Source organism: Equus przewalskii, chromosome 3 (assembly GCF_037783145.1).
Source record: "Equus przewalskii isolate Varuska chromosome 3, EquPr2, whole genome shotgun sequence".
Lineage (NCBI taxonomy): Eukaryota > Metazoa > Chordata > Mammalia > Perissodactyla > Equidae > Equus > Equus przewalskii.
The window spans coordinates 19,816,310-19,838,734 of NC_091833.1; the positions used below are offsets into that span (position 1 = coordinate 19,816,310).

The window sequence follows — 22,425 nt, forward strand, 5'->3', positions numbered from 1 at the left end:
CTTGAGGTCTAGTCTCTTTTTCACCTGCTGCTATCTTGGTTCAGGTTCTCACTCTTTGCAGCCTAGACTACTGTAATACAGTAGTAGTGTTGTACTTGACTACTGTAATACAGCAAAATGATGTTCTGCACTATTGTAATATAGTAAAGTGCTGTTCTGGACTATCGTAGTATGGCAACATGCTATTCTGGACTACGGTAATATGGTACAGTGTTGTTCTGGACTATGGTAATATGGCAAAGTGCTGTTCTGGACTGCTCTAACAAGTGCCCTTCCTTTCCTTCATTCTAGAGTGTCTCAATTGAATGCCCACCCTGCTGCTAGAATGGTCTTTCTAAAAGCAGATTTGATCATGCCTATTCCCTGTTTTAAAAAAAACCCATGGTGACTCCTCATTGCCTCCAAGATAAAATCCCAATGCCTTACCCTGGAACCCAAGGTTCCTTGTGATCTGGAATATGCCTACTTGTTCATCTTCACCTTTTACAGTTCCTCCTATTGTACCGTAGACCCCAGCCATAAATCCTGGATCTTATCAGCTCTTTTGTCACTTGTCCCTTTACCTTTGCAGTTTCTTGACCTTGAAATGTCCTTTCCCCCAATTCTGTGCCTCTATACATGGTTGTGGTAATGAGGTCTTGATGGTGGATGCCATCTTTCCTTGGTGCCAGACTTACATTATATCTGTGCCTTCTATTGGTCAGAGACAGTCTGCCTGCCTCTTCCTGTTTCAATACCTTGTTTTGGGATATTCACAATGTTTCTTGTTTTCTGTTCTTCTACCTTTAAAAATTTGATGATTTTTATGATTCACTTAAGAAGTAATATTTCTATATCCCACTGTAATTTTTTAATATCAAAAGACTTAGTCATATAGTAAAAATCACAGAGGTGATTTCTACCAAGTTAGAGGCTGTTCTCTCAAGTTCATTGCCAAGGGACAGCCTATTTTATTTTAGAGTGTTCCTAAGGCTAAGGAGATAAGGCTAACATGGGGTTTTATATTTGGTGAAGAAAATGGAAAGAAGGGAGGATGGGTAGAAAGAAAGAGGTGATTATTTAAAAACACTTACAAGGCAAATATACTCACTGGATAACTTTTTTTCTTATATTAAAATTTTTTCTTTGGTGCCTCTTTCTGGGAATAGGTATACAAATAAAATATCTGTTTTTGAATTTCTATGGAGTCTTGAGAAGTATCACGGGGTTATTCTTGATTATCTGTGTGAAGCTTTAATTAGAAGAAGAATATAGTAATTTTTGAAGCAGAAAAGACATGGAAAGAAAAAAAATACTTCAAATAATTCTTAATTTCTATTTAGCAAGATCTGATATGAGCAGAAATAATTAGAGTGATAAAGTCTAACCGGCACTAGTAAATTTGACTAAAAGCCAAGATCAGCACAGCCAGGACACTTATGTTCATGTTTAAATTACTCAAGTGCTTAATTGTATAATTTCAGTTTCAATTACCAAATGCCCTTACTTTTAAAATTAGCCCTTTGAGTATTAGCTGCATGATGTTGTTATTAAAGTTGAAAATCTGCTATTATGGTTTAGAGGATTATTGCAAAGTTGTTGGCATATGTCTTGTTTAATAAATAAGTTTAATTGTGCATGTAATCTGGTAATTTAATAATGATGAATTATATTTTACAGAAATGTAGAATTACTATTTTTTTCTTGGGGTGAAACAAAATTACTTCTTAGGATTTATTTTCCAGAGGAAATATTTTATTATAAAAATACCTAAGATACCTCTTGTACCGTATAAGCTCCTGTCAATAGTGAGACTTAATGGAGATTTTTTACATTAAAATCCCCTGCTTTCATATAAAAGAGGTTGAGAATAGGGAAATGAAGTTCAGTTAACAAGGAAGTGATGTTTACGTTTAATGCTTTCTCAGTTTGTTTTACTCCTAGAATATTGAAAGTATGACAAAGTAGTCCATACAGTAGGTTAGTGTATTTTTACTCCGTGAGGCACTTTCCCCTTTGGATGTGCGCTCACAGCTGCTATTAATGTTAATGAGCTTCACTAGTCAGGAAAGTCCCTTGAGCTCATCCTGAATTACCTTGGGCAAAACCATCTGATTGGCATTATATTGTTCATGCTTGCATCAACTCTACTTGTCTCTGTTGAATTCTAGGGGGCGGGGGGGGGGGGGCGATCTGGAGGGAGGGTGGGCGGAAGCCAATTGTTTTAGACCTATATCTCAGAATAAGAAATTTCAGAATTTTAGAATTCAAACATATGTTCTTTTCTAAATGATACTGGCCTCTTAGTTGATTCTTAGATTAAGTCTCTGCATTAAGAAGGGTTGCTTTATTGACTTTTGCCTTCATTTGATGGATGAAGAAACGGAAGGACAAAAATTTCCTTCATCTTTTGTAAAAGATCACATAATGATAGAGAAAGGGTTAAAATCCAACTCCAATTAAAAAAACTCAATTGATAGATTACCTGATTTGTTTCAACATATTGAGAGGAGATTTAGAATGTTTTCAGAAAATTTGGGTATAAATGTGATGGGTCTATAGAATATTAAGCAACTGAAAAAAAAAGATAATTATTACCTCCAGGGAAAACAATAAGTTGTACTAGAAAAGAAATGAAATAAATTACACCGTGAGGCTCAGTTGTAAACAATATTTGCATGATCATGTTAAAATTAAAGACTGATTATTGATTTAACCAAAAATTCTGATACAACTATATGGGGAAGATGAGATTAGACAAATTGTGTGTGTGTGTGTGTTTCTGTGTATGGTGGGATAAATGGGTGGAAAGTGGTATAAAGGTGATAAATCCTCATTTTCCATTACAGAAAGTAAATAGATGATAAATGTATCAGTCTAACTACATATGTTATTAGAACAAAGAACTAAAAGAATCCAAAGTGTTGGTCTCTGGGGAATTGGAGTTTGAGGTGGTGTGGCGGTTCAAAAATATTCCCACAAACTCTTTAATAACTCCTCTCTTCAAGAGGTGAACTAGTACTCACTTTACTCAAGTGTGGGCTGGACTTAGTGACTCTCATTTAATGAGTAGAATAAAGCAGAGTGATAGTATATGACTTCTCAGACCAGATCATAAAAGTTATTGGGGCTTGCTTATAACTTACTTTGGGTAAAATCAGCTACCATGTTGTGAGGACACTCAAGCAGTCCTATAGAGAGGGCTACATGATGAGGGACATGTAGGTGCAATAGCAAGAAGCTCAAGATCAAGAGTCTGGGGTAGTGACTATGCGGAGTCTATGTCATTTAGTGGTAGACCGAGTGATCATTTTCTTTTTTCTTTACTTTTCTTTTCTTCTTCTTCTTCTTCTTTTTTTTGCTGAGGAAGAGTTACCCTGAGCTAACATCTGTTACCTGTCTTCCTCTTTTTGCTCGAGGAAGATTTGCTCTGAGCTAACATCTGTGCCAGTCTTCCTCTACTTTGTATGTGGGTTGCTGCCATACCATGGCCACCGCCGAGTGGTATAAGTCTGTGCCCGGGAACTGAACCTGGGCTACCGAAGCAGAGTGTGCTGAAGTTAAACCACTAGGCCATGGGGCCGGCCCCTTGAGTGATCATTTTCTAAGATGGAAAATAGAGACTTTCATATCCTGAAGCGCACACTCTGAAAATTGCTCTCTAAAATATTTTAACCTCTTGGTTGTCCTATAAATCTTGGATGGTGAACAACTCTAAATGGATTTCATTAAGATTTCTAAAATTAAAGTAGAACAGATTATTTAAATGTTCTCAACAAATTTTATGTGGCCTCCTAGGGTTTAATTAATTAATTAGTTAAGTAATTGGGTCTGTTTATTTAAAAATATTGAATAGATACTCCCAGCACCAAGATCAATACTGTTAATTTTTCTTCTTTGCAGTGAATTTATTTCTAAGCACCCTGTCTTGGAGGGAGTGGCCTTTTGGTGTTCTAATTTTGTGGGGTGGAGGTAGGTGTCTTCTATTAGGCTCTTCCCTTTGTCCCTCACACGCCATGGTACTGCAGCCAGAGCAGATGGTCAATGTCACCAGGGTTTGGCAGGACAAAAGCTGACTTTGATGCTTGCTTATATTTCTGGATTCCAGCTTCTACTTTGCTTTTGGTCTCTGGGGTGTCCTTATTTTCTTGTCAGTTCAGTTATGCATTTGAATTTTATTTGAAATTATTATACCCAGCATTTTTAGCTGTTTGCAATGTGAGAGTTACTCAGGGTCTCTAGTCTGTTCTCTTGGCAAGGAGCCTGGTTTAGGTAGGCCAATGTTTGTAAACAGTCCGGTCTGTGATGAACAGTGGAAAAACAGATTCCATACTGGAGATAAGGGAGCTCAAGGAAAGCTACTCATAACCAGCCGCGGCAGGCGCTGTTGATGCCCTCACCTAAATTCTGTCAGCCCACCTGCATTTGCCTGCAGCTGAGGTTAGTCCCAGGCATGCAGATCTTCCCTCACTTTAACATCCTCCACCGTTTTCTCTGACTCTGCAGGAGCTGGGCTGGGCACAGGTGCAGCCTATGAGGGTGGAGTTGGTTCTGTGCTTAACCGTCAGCCAATGAGGGATGGGAGTTAATAAGTATATGCCCCACCTCCAAGTCCTCAGGTGTGCAGGTCTGAGGTCTGCGTCACAGAGCATCTCAGAGGGTCCCAGCAGGACTGTGCTCCAGATGTCTGCCATGTAACCTGCTCATTATATGGCTTTTTCTTTTCCTCACTTCCTCACTGATGCCTTCTGGGACCACTTCTTAAATCAACTACCTGCAGCTTTATCTCAGGATCTGCTTTTGGGGGAACCCTAAGACACCATCACATAGATATAAACTTTTCTTAAGTCTATGTATAATGGAATCAGCCTCCATGGGTTTTTAAGCTAAGAATCCTCCACATGAGTTTTCCTTACTAAAATACAGAAACAACTTGTCTTTGAATTTAGCTTTAAAGAAAAAAAGATGAACCTCTTGGTAACACTTTTGGATTGATTTGTGAAGGGTGGTATTTTTGTGGTCTATTCTCATTTTAAAAAATGCTAGAGAAAAAGTGCTAGTTTTTCCTTTGTCAATTTTCTCTGATATTTAATTCAATTTTTATCTTTTAAAATGTTTTAGAAGTATTCCAAACTATTCTATTTTTTATTTAATTTTAAAAGTTATTTTATTGAGGTCATGTTGGCTTATAACATTGTGTAAATTTCAGGTGCACATTATTGTATTTGTTTCTGTGTAGATTGCATCCTGTTCACCACCAATAGTCTAGTTTTTATCTGTCTCCAAACATTTGTGCCCCTTTATCCCTTTCGCCCTCTCCCCACCCGCTTCCCCTCTACTAACCACTAATCTGTTCTCCTTATCTATGTGCCAAACTATTCTAAAAATTGACCCAGAAAGTAAAGTGGTAAATATTTTTAGAAATTTCCGTAGATGCAGAGCTGGTAGCATAAGGTGATAACACAGTGATTGCTACTGCCTAAAAAGATGAGAAAATGAGTAAGAATAAGTTAATTCAAACCTCTTAAAATAGGAAAGAGGCTATATTAATGTTGGTAAGCATTCTACCTGCTATCTATGTTTCTTTTTCTTTTGTTTAATCTCTTATATGTACATTTTGGAACATAGAACTGTTTTCATTTGCACATTAGTTTTGTGACCTTTTCATTGTGTCCACCATCATAAATCCAAAGTTACTTTTAATTAAGGATTTGTCAAAAGTTCCTAAAGTGGGAAATAATTGAAACTGATTATGTGTGCAAATAGCTTTGATTTTGTTAATCAGTGATGACTTGAGGTTTCCTTGGTGATGCTGGCAGGAAGTTTTGAGCAGGTTGAAGTGTCATGGAGGGGCAGGATAGCAGAGTGGGAGATTATGACCTCTGAACTCAAATCCCCATCCAAGCCTGTTGCTAACTCTGTACATGTAGGCAAATGCTATTTTCTCATCTGGAAAACCCACTTTGTAAGGCAGTTATGAGGATTAAGTGAGATAATCCCAATAAAGAACGAAATAGAGTGTCTGGCATATAATAGACCTCTGTAAATACTAACTTATTGTAAGGCAGAAACCTTGAAGTACTCTGAGCAGGAAGGATATCTCTCATTTCTATTTATGCATAAAAACTCTAATTTCTGAAGAAATATGGTCTTGAGTTTATAACTTTGCATGGGAGCTTTTCAGACTTCCTACTTTAGTGCACTTACATATTATTGCACAGGTTATTTATCCTCTTGAAACATCTAGTCCTAAGGCATGGATTCTCCTTCAAATTGTAATTTCAACTCTGGCATCATTTCCAAAATTGCTTTGGCTGTAGGGTTGTATTCCAAGTACTATAACAGCATATGTTTGATCTACCCCATTCCTTTTGAAAACTCACTCTTAGCCCAGCTCTAGGTTAAGTATTTTATTTCAGGATTCTCCTGGATACTGTAACTTAGGCCTGAAATTCTCAAGCGTCGCTCCCAAATAATAACTTAGGCCCCCAAATTTCATTTTGGGGTGTCACATGGCTTAGTTTCGGGGTGGTGTCATATTTACAGAAACACAATTTAGTTACCGAGTAATTAAGGTGTTAAAAATTGATCCTAGTGTAATCATTCCCTCCATAAAGCATGTTAACCAATGCTCACCATGTGATTGTGCTTGCAGCCAGTAGGCTTCATTCTTGGGCAGTTCTACTCATCCTTTGAGTTAAACACTTACCATGAGTCAAGTCTGTTCTTAAGCCTGTGTATGCTGGTTTTACTTGATATTAAAACTACACAATGTAGGGGCCGGCCCTGTGGCCTAGTAGTTAAGTTTGGCGCACTCCACTTCGGCAGCCCGGGTTTACAGGTTCAGATCCTGGGTGTGGACCTGCACCACTCATCAGCCATGCTATGGTGGTAACCCACATAAAAATGGAGGAAGATTGGCAACAGATGTTAGCTCAGGGCTAATTTTCCTCAGCAAACAAAAAAAAACTTGCACAATGTGGTTAATATTATATAAACTGATGAACTGTGCGTGTGTAAGTAAAGAGTTATTGTTTCTATGAAAATCACATTGGATACTTAGAAAAACTCAAATGTATGCTGCTGAAAATGCTGTCAAATTAGATGTTTAACATTGGAAAATATCACAAATCCCAAAGTGTTCTGTTCTTAGATTACTGTGCAAGTGTTTTACATCCTTGCTGTACTTTAAGTAAATGAACTGGAAATCATAGGTGGTGTGTCTTAGGTGCAGCTCATGCAAAAAAATAATGTGATAGTCCGGTTGGTGGACTTATACTGAAAGAGTCTTGGTTTTATATTAAAGGATTGATGGTAGCAAATACTTTATAGCAGATAATAGATGGCTTGGATGGTGGGAAAAAATATCAAAGTATCCACATACTGGGCAGTAAACGGGAGAAATTATCTGTTGAACAATCTGCTGATTAGTAATCTACAGATGAGTGAATCATTTATCAAAATATTTTATCGCTATTTTTACAGTGTTGATAAACAGGCCCAAAGTGTTAAGATGTTGCTCATAAAAACAATGACAAAAAGGTAGAGCATCCATCATCAAGATCCAAAGAAACATTGCAGCAGTGGCCTGCAGGCTTCCATCTGGAGTTTAAAAATTGCCGCTTCAGGTTATTGACCAACCCACAAATCCTAGAGCATTTAAAAGTATGAATTGTTTGTCTTTACTGGTTTACTACAGCTCACAAAATTTGGCATGGATCAAGTCTGAACATGGAATTTGCTTTTTATAGAGTTGTATATTTTCTAAAGAAAACTGTACCTGAAAAAAGTACTAAAAAAGCTATATTCTTCTAGCTATCACTCCCTTACATCCAGTTTGAGGACTGTATAGGAGATGCAAACGCCGTGTCTTCCCCAGCAGAGGTAACATTGTTTATCTAGTCAATGGGATGAGGAGTTCTGAAACATTTATGGATAATACAAGTCAAAGTTTTTGACTTTTATTATGGAAACGGTTGAAGTAAAAAATGAAGGTAGCAGAGAATTATTAGGAGTCACCAACATAATGGATATTATTTATAATATAGTATTGGAGCAGAATAGTTTCCAGTTCAGCACATGCTACATCTTGCAGAAAACCGTCCTGAACTTGACAACTACTGCAGAAAATCCAAAAGTACAAGAAGGAAACAAAGGACCTGGTTTGTTAGTTAGCTGATCTCAAACAAATCAAGGGTTCTAGTTATTTTTAGGAAGATTAAGTACAACAAAGGATTGAGGGTGACAATTTGTTGGAAAATGAAATTGTGAGTGATGTGGAAATCATACATCCCAAAGCAAGAAAAAGTGGAGCTGACTATGAAGAAACAGATAAAAACAAATCCAGAGGCAAAAATTATTCATGTTGTGGCCAAAAAATGCACCTTTTCCAGTATAGTGGACCATAGCTTGAACTGACAACAATTAACAATATGTTGCATAACCATGGAGGGACTACATGTAAAAAATAGTTTTCCATCCTCTAACAAATTAATAGATTTTCTTAAATGAATGCATATTTATATTTTAAGGTAAAATAAAGTGTTTAAGGTATGGGTTTATTTAAAAATTATTTTTCTTCCTTTAACCATTAAAAATATTTTTAAAGTTAACCTGTCAACCACTAACTCTGAATCAGATAATGGTATTTCTAAAGTATTCTTAAATATCCCCTCTAAGTGTCTATTACCACTCTTAGCTTGATTCTTCTCAAATTGAGAGTATGAATTGAAGCTGGAATAGATAAGGGAAAGTGTTAGCTATTCGGTGTTGAGGGAGAGTTCAGAGGCATCCAGAGTCAGGACACTCAGCCCCAGCATCTTCCAAATGATACAGTAATTTCTTCAGAAGCCAAGAGTAAGGTGACCATCTAAGTGTGTAGGTGACTTGAAGGTGTGATCTTGACCCATATCCCTTAGGGTGCATCAGGACATTTCCTGCACTGGTCAGTCATATACGTAGATACCCGTAGTCTTGGGATCTGAGAGCCTTTAGGATAGCCTCAAAGTTAGCCCCATTTGAAAATCTGACTAATGCAGCAGCACTACGTGTCCCATAACTGCACTTACACCTTCTTCAGCTGCAGCTTCTGTGATGCCAACAGGAGAGGTCAGGAATGGTGGCAATTTTGTAAGCTAATAAAAACTATTATGGGATTATAAAACTCAACCTATATGCAAGGCTTTTATGTGCTCCTGTTTTAGTTACATTTTGTCTTTCTTTCTTTCCTCCCCCCGCCCCCCAACATCACTCTTAGGCTATTACAGAGTTGAGGGAGGAATCCCTTGTGGATTGTGTGAGCTTCAGAGAAATGAAGCAAATAGACAAAAAAGACTCAGTTCTCTGTTCTTACTGTCTACATGAACACCCACCCACTGTTTCATTTTCACAGTGAACGGGGCCTAATATGAATCACATTACAAACTACAGAGCTTCAATTAAGTGATTCAATCACTCTGTTTTGGTCATTATTCAGAATTGACAGAAAGTTTTCCTCTTCCTCCCAGAAATCGCTGATAGTCCTTTGGGAGAACTAAATAAAGACACTGTATTAAGAGGAACGTTAAGAAATCTGACAAATGAGAACAACAGACAGCAGAAGTCAGCAGATGTTCAAAGGAAAGTGACTACAACCTCTCACTGCAATTTCAAAAAATCCCCTTCTCGAATGATTAATAAAATGCTCATGTACTTTCTAATGTGTTTTTCTCACGACATGATGTATTTTAGTAGGCACATCTGTGGGTGTAGTGGGCTTTTCTTTTACAAAAGATCTGAATCATAGGATGGAATATCTATTTAAGTTTGTTTTTAAAAATGCAAATATTGAAATATAACATAGCAAAACTATACACTAATCACTAACTCTCATCCTCCCTAGCATTCGATCAGAATAGCAAGCTACTGCTCATCAGTAATACAGATATGAAATTAATACTGTTGGCCATATGGCTGCGTCTCTTTGAGCTTAAAGGAATGAAGAATAAAAAAAAAAATCATCCCAAATTGATCGTTTTCCTACATCCTTGTGCATCACTTTAACATCAGAATCCCTTGTTAATGTCATGTCACTCTTCCTGTTCCCCTTTGTTTTCAAGGCCATCAGTTTCACCCCACTGTAGCCCCAGACCATCACGATAAGACCTGGCCCTTGTTGTTCTAAGGAACTTCTCCACTGGACTGGGCAATTGGAAGGCTCTGGGTAAATATTGTTGAATGAATACAATGGGTCTCATTCTCTTTTCTTATCATTTCTCTCAAAACTCATCCTATCTACCAGCCTTGATTTTCTCTGCCCTTTACTGGCATCTCCAATCATCCTAGTCTCTTGGTTTCATCCAATCTATTTGGTAGAATTCTGTGATTATCCGTCTCAAGGGTGCCCTCTCCGGCCCCTTACGATACTTTACCTCTTGCAGTTTGTCCGGTTTTTACCTCTCTGATTCACAACCCCACCCCTATTAGCAACACACACACACACAGACACAGACACATACATACTTTTCCTCTTCACAGCATGCAGTCAACAGTAGTATACACCAAGTCCTGGCCTCTTCCCTCTGCTTTTTTCAATTTATACTCATTGTAAATAATTTATGGTCTCTATTCAAGTGTGGCTTGATCTTCTAATTTAAGAGAGATCAGACTACCTAGTAGGACTGCGTATCCTAAAGTTGACACATTATTTCATAGCCCTTAGGACTTTCCTTTTATATTTTTCTAGCAGTCTCAGAAGATGTTTCTTTTCTCTTCTCTAAAGCTGATCCCTATATTTTGGAACCACAGCCCCATACTTAGTCACATTCACTGCTTCCTTGAAATCTTCTGTTGTTCTAGTCCTGTTTCAACTTATTTTCCCCTTGGTTTAGCATTTAATATTTTTTCTTCCAGTTTTCTTTTCTCTCCCAATCTAGATCATTAGTTATTTAATTCATTCATTAATTGGATATACATTTTTAAAGAGATACAACCCCTCATCTGTTTGGTTCAGATAAGAAAAATAGGATGAATGCTTGACTCATTTCGTTACTTATCTGTTTTCAAGATAATGAATTATTTTCTTATGCTCCAAGGTGGCCGACAAATTTCTTTAAGAAGTTATTTTGTCATGAACTCATGGATTGAAACATTTGATAGGTTTCAATCCTTACTGAAGCTCAAGTTATCCTAGCTTTGGCCAATGGGAGGCTCTTTAAATTTGCTCCTGAGTCTTTGGCATGACCCTAGTGGTCTTTGATAGCTTTCCTGCTATGTGCGATAACAAAACATTCAGGCTCATTTTATTCATTTCCCACTGAAGACTTAGAGTCAGTTATTTCTCCAAGAAGCCCTGTTTTCTTTTGGTAGGAAATGGTGTTTTATCACCATGATCTGGGCACTAGGGAAGTTCGCTATTTTTCTTTTTTCTTTTTTTTTAACATTGACAACAGTTGTGCCAATCTTTTTTTTTCTTTTTCTCCCCAAGTCCCCCCCTAGTACCTAGGTGTATATTTTAGTTGTGGATCCTTCTAATTGTGGCATGTGGGATGCTGCCTCAGTGTGGCCTAATGAGTGGTGCAATGTCTGCACCCAGGATCCGAACCAGCGAAACCCTGGGCCACCGAAGCGGAGCGCTCTCACTTAACCACTTGGCCAGGGGCTTGCCTCCCCTTGCTGTTTTTCATTGTATCCTTTCTGCAAAATGCCTGCAGGAATTTTGACTGGGATTACATTGAGTCTAAAGATCAATTTGGAGAGAATTGACCTCTTACCAATATTGAGTCTTTTGGTATATCACTTCACTTATTTAGGCCTTTAATTTTTCTCTGTATACAAGAGAACACTGTATACACATTTTTGGGTCAAATTTATACCTATGTGTTTCTTATTCTTTGTTAATGTAATTGGTATTGTTTCTTTACTTTCATTTTTCAATATTTTTCCTTGCTAATGTTTAGAAATATGGCTAATTTTTGTATCTTGACCTTGTGTTCTGTTACTATGTTGAACACATTTATTAGTTGTAGTTTAAAAAAAATTATTTTTATAGAATCTGTAGGACTTCCTATGTAGATGACAATGTTCTCTCTGAATAAATACAGTTTCACTTATACTTTCCAATCTGGATGCATTTTCTTTCTTTTCCTTGCCTTATTCACTGGATAAAAACCAACAATATCATATTGAATAGAAGTGAAGCTGGACATCTTTGCCTGTTCCTGATCTAGAGAAAAAGTATTCATTATTGATCAGTCTTTTACCATTAACTATGCTCTCAGGTATAAGTTTACATAGGTGTGTTTTATCAGGTTGGGAAAATTCTCTTCTATTCCTAGTTTGCTGAGAGACTTTATTAGGAATGGAGGTTGACTTTTGTCAAATAGTCTTTCTCCATCTATTGAGATGATCATGGGTCTTTCTTTTTTAGTTTGTTAACATGTTGAATTACATTCATTGATATTTGAATATTAACCAAAACTTGCATTCCTGGGGTTAAAACCACTTGGTCATGCTGTATTACCCATTTTATGTATTGTTGACTTTAATATGTTAAAGTCTTGTTAAGAATTTTTCCATCTATGTTCATGAAGGATATTGGTTTGCAATTTTCTTTTTTGTAATGTCTTCAGTTTTGATATCATGGTAATGCTGGCTTCATAAAATGTGTTGGGAAGGATCATCTTCTTCAATTTTCTGGAGGAATTTGTGTAGAGTTCATAGTACTCCTTTCTTAAGTATTTGGTGTAATTCACCAGTGAAACCATCCAGTTTCTGGGCCCAGAGTCTTCTTTGTGGGATAGATTTTAACTGCAAATTCAATTTCTTTTATAGACATAGAGTTACTAAAGTTATCTATTTCTTTTTGAGTGAGCTTTGGTAGTTTGTGTCTCTCAAGGAATCTGTTCATTTATATAGGTTGTTGAATTTATCAGCATAAAATTCTTCATATTTTTTTATTATCCTTTTCCTATCTGTAGGATCTGTAGTGATGTCACCTGTCATTCCTGATATTGATAATTTGTATCTTCTTTCTTTTTCTCCTGGTCAGTATGGTTAGTAGATTCCTGAGAAAAGATTACCAGGGATAGGTGGCCGGCCCCATGGCTGAGTGGTTAAGTTTGCGTGCTCTGCCTTTGGTGGCCCAGGGTTTCACTGGTTTGGATCCTGGATGTGGACATGGCACCACTCGTCAGGCCACGTTGAGGTGGTGTCCCACATGCCACAACTAGGAGGACCCACAACTAAAGATATACAACTATTTACTGAGGGGATTGGGGAAGAAAAAAAAAAAGATTGGCAACAGTTTTTAGCTCAGGTGCCAATCTTTAAAAAAAAAGGAGGATTGGCCGCAGATGTTATCTCAGGGCTAATCTTCCTCAAAAAAAAAAAGTAATAGAATTAAAAAAAGATTACTAGGGATAAAGTGTTATTTCATAAATAAAATGATAAAGGGGTCAATTTATCAAGAGGTACAATGTTTATGTACCTAATAACAGATCTTCAAGATATACTAGGCAAAAACTGATAGAAATGCAGGAGAAATAGACCAATCAGCAATCATACTTAGAGGTTATATCACTTCTCTCACTCATTGATAGAACAAGGAAACAAAAAATCAGGAAGGACATAGAAGACTTGAATAACTTTATCAATCAAGCTTCCCTAATTGTCTTTTATAGGCCATTCCACACAACAACAGCAAAATATGCATTCTTCTCAGGTGACTATGAAATGTTTGTCAAGATAAACCATATTATGATCTATAAAACAAATCTCAATAATTTAAGAGGATTCAAATTGTATGAAGTATGTGTTCTGATTTCAATGGAATTAATTTAGAAATCAATAACAAAAATATGAAAAACGTCCCAAATATTTGGACAAAACAGCATACTTCTAAGTAAGCCATGTGACAAAGAAGAAAGCAAAGGGAACTTAGAAAGTATTTTTAACTGAATAAAAATGAAAGCACAAAATAACACAATTTGTGGCTGCAACTGGAGCAGCACTAGAGGAAATTTATGGCACTAAATGCCTATATTAAGAAAGGAAAAATAGTCTCAATGCCGTGACCTCACCTTAAGAAACTTCTACTTTCTGCCTTAGAAGGAAAAGAGAGAAAATTAAACCAAAGCTAAGCAGAAAAAAGGAAATAGAAGATAAGAGCAAAAATAATTGAATAGAAAGCAGAAAAACAGAGAAAAACAGTGAAACCCAAACTGGCTTATTAAGAACCTCCTCTTCCTCCCCAAAAGAGGGTGGAAGACAGTAAAGGTCCCTGCTCACATGGAGCGTATGTCCTAGTGGGATAAGATTCAAAAAGAATTAAAAGATAATCAATCAAGAAATAAGAAAAAATGAGTTTATCAAGAAAATAAAATGGAGATGACAGTATACTTTAGAATTAGTGGTCAGAAAGGCCTGTCTGGGTGGGGATAGTGTCACATTTTATTCAAGGCCTGAATGACAAGAAGGTACTGGTTGGGCCAAGATCTGGGGAAAAACTATTCAAGGCCGAACTAAAGGCTGGTGCAAAGGCCCTGTGGGAGGCAGGATAATGTGAGATACACTTTTATCTTGTTTAAGCCATCATTACTTGGAGTATCTTTTTTTCATCCTTTTGTTCCCAACCTACTCATGAAAATTTATTTTAGGTATGTCTCATTTAGATAGCATCTAGCTGGATTTTTAACCTGGCTTGAGAGTTTATCTTTTTAAACAGGCTTTAAACTTATTTATATGTATTATAATTATAGACACATTAGTTGTATGCCTGCCATCTTATATTTTTCCATATATGCTATCTTGTTTCATTTTTTCCTTTTCTTTTGTCAAATATATAACTTTTTACTTCCGCTTTTTCCTGCTCCATTAGTTTCTATACTGTTTTGGGAATTATATATAATTCCTATGGTGTTTTTTTAATAATCACATTCAAATTTATATTTTTCTTCAATGTCTAAAATTAATTATTGTGTATTTATTACTCATGTACAAAACAAGAATCTTAGCATACTTCTCACTTTCTCCCATCCCGTCAGTTTCTATGTTAGAATTATCTTGGATTTTAATTCTAAATTGTTATATATTTTGAAATCAATAATTACTTAAACTAAATTATCAGTTTTATTAGTTTCTTTGTTTAGCACTTTTTTTGTCTGCCATGCCTTCCTCCTGGTCCTTTGTGTTCTTACCTTTATTCTAGCATAATCACCTTATATGTTTGTTGATCTCCTGCTGGATGATGGGTGAAGGCTCACTTTTGTATCTCTGGGACTTGGCCTGTAACAGATGTGTTGTAAATGTTTGTCGAATGAATGTAAGTCCCGCTGCTCCTTCTCAACCCTCTGCTTTGATTTGCTTCATTGTGTTTTTAGGTTACCTCCTTCTTGGTTTAGATCCTTAAATGGTACCAGAACTACAAGGGTATCTTCTCTGTGTTGGGTGCATCACGGGGACATCAGAATTGGCAGGAAACAGATGGGACTTAGGGCTTAAGGAGATCTCCTGAGAGGAGGCATGTTTGCTCTGCCATTTGACCCTCAGTCAACTGCTGAAATTTATTTCCTTAGACATTTAAATGTGTGGTGGCTCAGAGTACTTTACAGGGTTGAGATGGCAGAGGGATGGAACACTAATGGAGGAGCAGCTATGCTTTGAGTATTCCAGATATGAGAATGCAGGAATCATGCATCTCAGGTCTCAGATATGGGAGAAGTCTTTAGATGACATATCTATTTATGTGGTCATACAGTTGGAATATGAGACTCAAGGCAGGATCATTCCATAAAGATTATTATTGACTGATTTGTCTTGCCATGTTTTCATTGTCATTCAGAGGGAAAAACACCGTAGTGCATGGAGAAATATTCTACGAAATCCTAGATGTATTGGAAATTTACCATAAGCCTACATTTTACATTGACTAAATTTCTTTCTATTACTTCATTGCTCAGGATACCATGCTAAACTTTTTCCTCTTTTGGTTACACCTTAAAGGCGTTTATTGGCTATTATCATGAGTCCCTAGCTAACTCTATTGTCGTTTGGCCAGACAGTTCGTTATTAATTTTTACTTTTATTCTCTTTATCTCTTTAGTTCTGCCCTTTTTATTTCTACTTTCCCCCTCTCTCTCTGGCTTATGTCTACGTAACTCCAGGCTTTGTTCCACCAGGCTTAAGAGAGTTATTTGAGCAGTCCCTTTTGTTTTCCTTAAGATGGAAAGTACCATCAGAGACCAAGAGCAATGTTGACACAGAGGAGGAGAAGATAGGACACTCACCTGGAGCCTACACCAGAGGGGATCCTGCAGTCATGGTGAGGGGCTACAGTAACATGAATCCAAGCAGCACCAGGATGGTCCTGCCTCCGTTTCCTTTCCACCTTTCCTTCCCCCGCCCTCCTGAGTCTCTTTGGAACCTACCAGAGCACACAAAGTCAGGCATCTGCAGCCTCAGAGAGTAACTCTGATTTTCTTTTCCTAGTGATCACCAACACTTACCTTCACCATCAATAAGAAGAGACTCAGGAACAAGACAGCCAGGTTCAGACTTTCAGAAGGAGGCTGAAGGAATATGGTGTGTGTGTGTGAGAAAGGAATTTTGCCGTAGTCGATGTTGAGGCCTGCAATTAGTAGCCTGATAGTTGACTTCTTGCCTTTCTCTATGGAGTGCCCAGTCTCTGAACTATGTAAAATATTCAAGCGTTTAAAATCTACACTCTCATGAGATTTCACTCAGAACAAGCCTTTATGAATATTCATGTTGAAGTATTTAGCCTCAGGGTGTGAAATATTAATCTCTTACCTGAGTTTTACATCTAATTCTTTTTCAATGACACAGAGAAAAATTAAATGTTACTTGCCACCAGGGGCATCATTAGGACAAGCTCTTTAGGTTAAAGCTCTAAAAGAATAACTCACAGTCTTAATTTTTTGCTGTTTCCCATCACGCAACAGGAAAAATTTACAAAAGCATTACCATATTTTTGTTCAGTTGCAACTTCCTATCTATCCAGATTTGACAAGCAAATAATATTAAAGGTCAATTTCTAAGTAGTGAATATGAGCAATCCAAGTTATTTTTTTGTATTAGATTTGTTCTGAAGAGCACATGTCTAGAGATGACAGTGCTTATCAATAGAAACTATGAAGAGAGATGCACTGCGATGAATAAGCCATGAAAATAAGTCCTCTAAGTTGAGCAGGAGAAATTAAGAAAGAGTACTGCGTTACATTTCTATTGTGCGTGTTTGCTTGTATTTTGTTTTTTGGTGGTTCCTTGAGAACTTTTTCCTGCAGGGGTGGGATACATGAGGAGTGGAGGTAAAAAGGCAGCTGAAGGGTGATTTTTTAATTTTTTTTAATTATAAAAATAAGTATTCATTGAAAAAATTAGAAATAACAGATAAATAAAGGTACAAAATACTTCTGAACCTAACACCAGGAAAAACCACCACTATAATTTCAATTTCTTTTATTTAGTCTTTTAGTCTATATTAAAAATTCAAGTATATACATTTTACAGAAGCAGAGTCACACTGTACTGTTTTGTAATCGACTCTATTTCAGTAATTGTTATGACAGTTTTCTTGGCATCATTTTAAATAGTTGCACAGTATTCCATTATATGGATGTATTATAATTCATTTAAATAGATATTTTAAATATTTGTTAGTTTCCGATTTTATGTTATTACAAATGGCATTTCAGTGAACATTCTGAAAACTAAATTTCTGCGTATATCTATTATTTCCTTATTCTTAGGATAAATTTCCAGAAATGGGATTGCTTGATTGAATAGTATGCATATTTTAGCACTTTAGGTATATATTGTCAAAGTGCCCTCCAGAAACTATGTACCAGTTCATGCTTCTACACCTTCCCTAAAGCCGGTCATTATCATGAAAATATATATATATTTGCTAATTTTATAGGGAAAAGTTAGTAACTGATTGCTTTTAATTTTAACTGATTTACAATTCCACCTTTATCTCATATAAAGTATATACTTTTTAAGGGTAATTTCTTGAGGAAGAGTCAAAGAGCAAAGGAAAATTTTCCTCTCCTTTCTGTTGGAAGGAGGTAGAATCCTTTCAAAAGAAATGTTTATTTCGTGTGAAGGATTAGTAATAATTCCATAGCTGTGACAGTCACTGCAGTGGTAGGGCACCCCTCTCTTGAGACACAGATCTTTTTCCACATCTTTTTATTGTAATTAAATTCAATATGATGAGATTTTACTTGGATATAATTCAGCAAATTTACATTTAAAAAACTAATTGTGAGTTTGTAGATTGATTCTATCCCAGGAGTCTAATGATTGAAATAGTCTGATTCAGGGTTAAAATTGAGAATCGAATGGGTAGTCTTGGGCATAGGCTAACAGGAATAAGTAGATGACTTTCATGTCTTGGGTTTAATCCTAGCTGGAGAGAAGAATGCCAGATAGCATGAGAGGATAGTATTCGAACCAATAAATATTATTTATATTCTTCTAGAAGAATTGCTATTATAATAATGAAAATGTTAGTTTGGGCTAGGATAGTCACTAATAAAAGTTCACTAACATATAGATGGATTGGCCTCACTAGCTCAATTTTGAACTCTGCTAAAAGGTTATATCCATTTATTTTGGCAGCTTGGTTGGAAGATCAGCCTGGGAATTGGGAAATCCAATGAGAAAATGTAGCCTGGAGGCATCTTGCTTGTGTCTATTTATGTAAATGCTGCTGGAAGTCTGTTATCACTCCTGCTTACTACTGGGATTTTGGGAGGTATTGGGCAAAAACATGATATTAGACGATCCATTTTATTGATCACTTTTGTTCTAAGAGAGTGATTACTCAAGATAACCATTGTTTCTGTTACCCCTTATTCACCTCTTTTAATCTTTTTTTCATCTTTCTCCTGTCCCAAACACCTTATTGCCAGACTAAATGTACTAAAGAACATTGAATTCACTGAATTATATACAGGTCATATCCTATCATGCCAAAATCCTGTTGCAAATCTTGAGTGGCTGCCCTTGCCTGTGGAATTACTTAGCCATCGTTTATCTGCCAATCAAAGCCCATTGCAATAATGGTCATTGCCTGCCTTTCCGGTTTCATCTTTCAAGATTCATCTAGTTTTGTACCCTGAATAGAACTCTTGCTTTCCTACTTTCTTGCCTTGACAAAAAACCCGAAAACTTCTCTCTCAACCTGGAATGTGCTTTCCCTTCAAGACCCAGAACATATATTCCTGTCCCTGACTTCTAGTTGAAATGATTTATTTCCTCTGACTTTCTATGTATTTTATTCATACTCCCTTTAAGACAGTGTTGATCACCTTCTGCCTTATTTTATAGTGGTTTATATACTTGTCTTAGTCCTCTTATAGATTAAAAATTGCTTGGGATAAGGAAGTGCATTTTGTTTCCTTATTTTTGAATTCCTTGTAGGACATAGTACAGTGTGAGTGTACATTAGGTTATCAATAAGTGCTTAAATGAAGATGAATTGAGAAATTATTGGCATTCTTATTATTAATGTAATCGTGTGTGTATTTAATTATGATAGATGGTAAATTTTGATGCCATCCGGAACTTCCAATTTCTGTGCATAGAAACAAAGACTGCTCTTTTTCAAAGACTCTGCTAAATCTTTTTTGTAAAGGCAGTTTGAAAAACTTTATTTTTTTAAAAACAATTTGGAGGGAAAATTTCCAGTCTTATAAAGTAGCATGCAAGGCTGATCTGAGAGATGGCAGTGAATATAAAGTATGTGAATTTTCTTTTTGCCCAATTTCTTGATTGTATCAAGGCCATGTGCCACCATCCCCACGGAATTTAAACCTCAGGCATTTTTTGGTTCTCTTTCTTATAGTCAAGCAGTCACTGTACTTAATTAATCTTTTTAGACAACAGCTTGTGGATTCATTGCCTCCCCTCTAGCTCAGCCTGAATCACTTTAATAACCGCCTCTCTTTCTCGAGCATTCCCACTCTCAGGGCGCTGGAAGCAGTCTCTTCAGAGTCATCTGCAGAAATGTCATCAATAAACCCCTACCCAGACATCACTCATGGCTTCCTATTGATGAAATCCAGACTCAAGCCTTGCAGTCCATGCTCTGAGTAATCTGGTTCCATTCTACCTGGGTGACCTAACTTGCCTCCTTTTGTGAAAAAGGGTACTTTTTCCCTAGAGAACCATATCTTGGAGATCTTTCAAATCCAGCATGCTTAATTTTTTTATAAGCCATCCCCATTTTGTGCTGCAGGAAGCAGATTTCTCCCTTCCTTCTCTCTTCAAACTTTCTTTCTCTGGCCAGGTCCTATTTCCTCCCCAGGAATTCCCTGATGTTTCAGCCTCCCCTCTCTGGCCCATTTATTATTGTCTGGTTTGCCCATTTGGGCCTTGTTGCCCAGCTGTTGTATGTACCTGGTTTCCCCTGATAGATAGCCCTTGCACATGGTTGGTACTTGGGTAAATGTCTAATGATATAAGGTGAGAATCAAGATTTGTGCTTCTTTTGTGTTGCCCTGGTGCTTAGCCGATGCTAGGGAATACCCGGTGAACATTTGAGGGTCTTTAACTCGGGGAAAATTTCTCTTTACAATAGATCATGCTGCCTTTCAGAAGTTTTAAGACATTTTCATGATAATTTTATCAATTATAAATTTTTCTTTTCTTCTGCCCAACTTACAAAACCCTTATAAAAAACTTTGGGTTTTACTGAAGCACCTTTCATATGATAATTTTAGAACACATGATAAATAAATGAAATTTAGCATCTTTTTGTGCATGGCCAGGGTAGATTTGTGCCTGAACCACAGTGTAAGTTGGCCATTGGTTAGAGCTGGGCATTGAATGTAGGGCTCAGGACCTCCAGCCTGTCTCCTTGTGTCAATTTAAACCAACTTCTACAAAATTTGTTTAAAAGCAACCTAAAGCAACTTGGGGATTCTCTGAGTTTACAGGAGTTAATGATGGGATTTGTGTGTTCTCTGTTGCAGGCTGGTCCGGCCCAGATGATAATGTGCAGTGGCAGCCCCCAAAGAGAGAGATGATGGCCCACTGTCTGAGTAGAAGGAAGGAAACAGGACAAGAGCTTTCCGATGGCCACTTTGAAAAGTCTGCCCTTTCTCTTTCTCTCTCTTCTCCAAGGTATTTAAAATGTATTTATTATACATCTAACTATTATTAAAAACTAATCATGGCAATTTTCCCCTTGTCCCAAATTAAGTGATTTCTTGCAGTCTAACACCTGATTTAGTTATTTGTTATTCAGATTTTACGTTTTATTTTGGTACAACATTTAAAAGCTAGTAAAGCTCTGTAAAGATCCAGGGATACAACCATGACAGTAAAGCACATATACCATGGAAAAGCCATCTGTAAGTTTTAAGAAGCCATCTTCATATGTATATCGACAGAGAGCTCTGTATTTTCTCCACAAGAGGGCAGGAAAGTCTGGGCCGTAAATAGAATTTTCCAAAAAATGTCTTTATGGGAAGAAGTGCTTTACTTTACCTTCTATACATAATTTTTAAAATTTCTTTTTTCCCTTTTAAAAAAAGTTCCATGAGTGGATGATTTTTAGTGTTTCTCTTATCTGCTGGGCAGTTAGTCTTCAGCTGCCCATCAATTTTCCCTCCTCTAGATTCTAATCATAGATTCTAATTGCCAGACTTACTGGTGTCAGGCTTCTGTCACCAGTGAGCAGGGCAGCTCGTTTTCATTGACTCATGATTTTAGACCCTTCATACATTCGGGAGAAAGGAAAAGAACAATGTTTTACTAGATGTTGCTGCCAGTGAGAAAATAACATGCATGTCAAAGGAAAGCATAAATCACCTAACAGGTTGGAGGCCAGTCCTGATCATCCATATACATTCATACTTTCTCCTGCTCATATTCAGTTTTATTCTTCACAGCTTCCCACTGGCTCCCACCCCCACATTGCTTTTGTCCTTTTTGTTCTGTGAGATTTAAATTATAGGCTATGCTATAAAACCCATCTAAATGTGCGATATCCAAAACTGAATACTTCTGTCTTCTGGCAATCACAACAGGGTTGGCTTAACATGTTAGGTCTCACTGCACTGGGATAACCACAGGATATGCCATGAAGGGGGAGACATTTGAGAAATTCGGTTTATTTTCTTAAAAATACAATTGGGGAAATATTTATAGTATTCAGATTTGGGGGATGAATGGTCCTCGAAATACCCAGGGCCAATTGAACATTTTTTCTTTCTTTCTTTTTTTTCTAAAGAGCTAATAGACTATTTAAAAGATAAATTGTATAAAACAATAAAGCATTAAAGACTCAATTTTTGTTTAAGGCCGATAGTGATTCCCCCCTGTAGGGCATGAAATTAAAATGTGTGCACAGAACCAAATGATTGCTTCAGTACCATGTTTTTAGTGGCAGTTGTCCTCTTGAAGTTGTTAGTGCTGCTAAAAGGAAGTGATGTGGAACAA

General features: G+C 36.9%; 1 protein-coding gene across 1 annotated transcript in view; it reads left to right on the forward strand.

Moving 5' to 3' along the window:
- Window positions 1-22,425, forward strand: part of ZFHX3 (zinc finger homeobox 3) — a 1,295,574-nt gene that overhangs the window by 36,754 nt on the left and 1,236,395 nt on the right. Inside the window, exon 2 of the mRNA XM_070613798.1 lies at window positions 20,955-21,105. The gene's annotated coding sequence lies outside the window, so the exon portion shown is untranslated. The remainder of the gene's footprint in view (window positions 1-20,954; window positions 21,106-22,425) is intronic.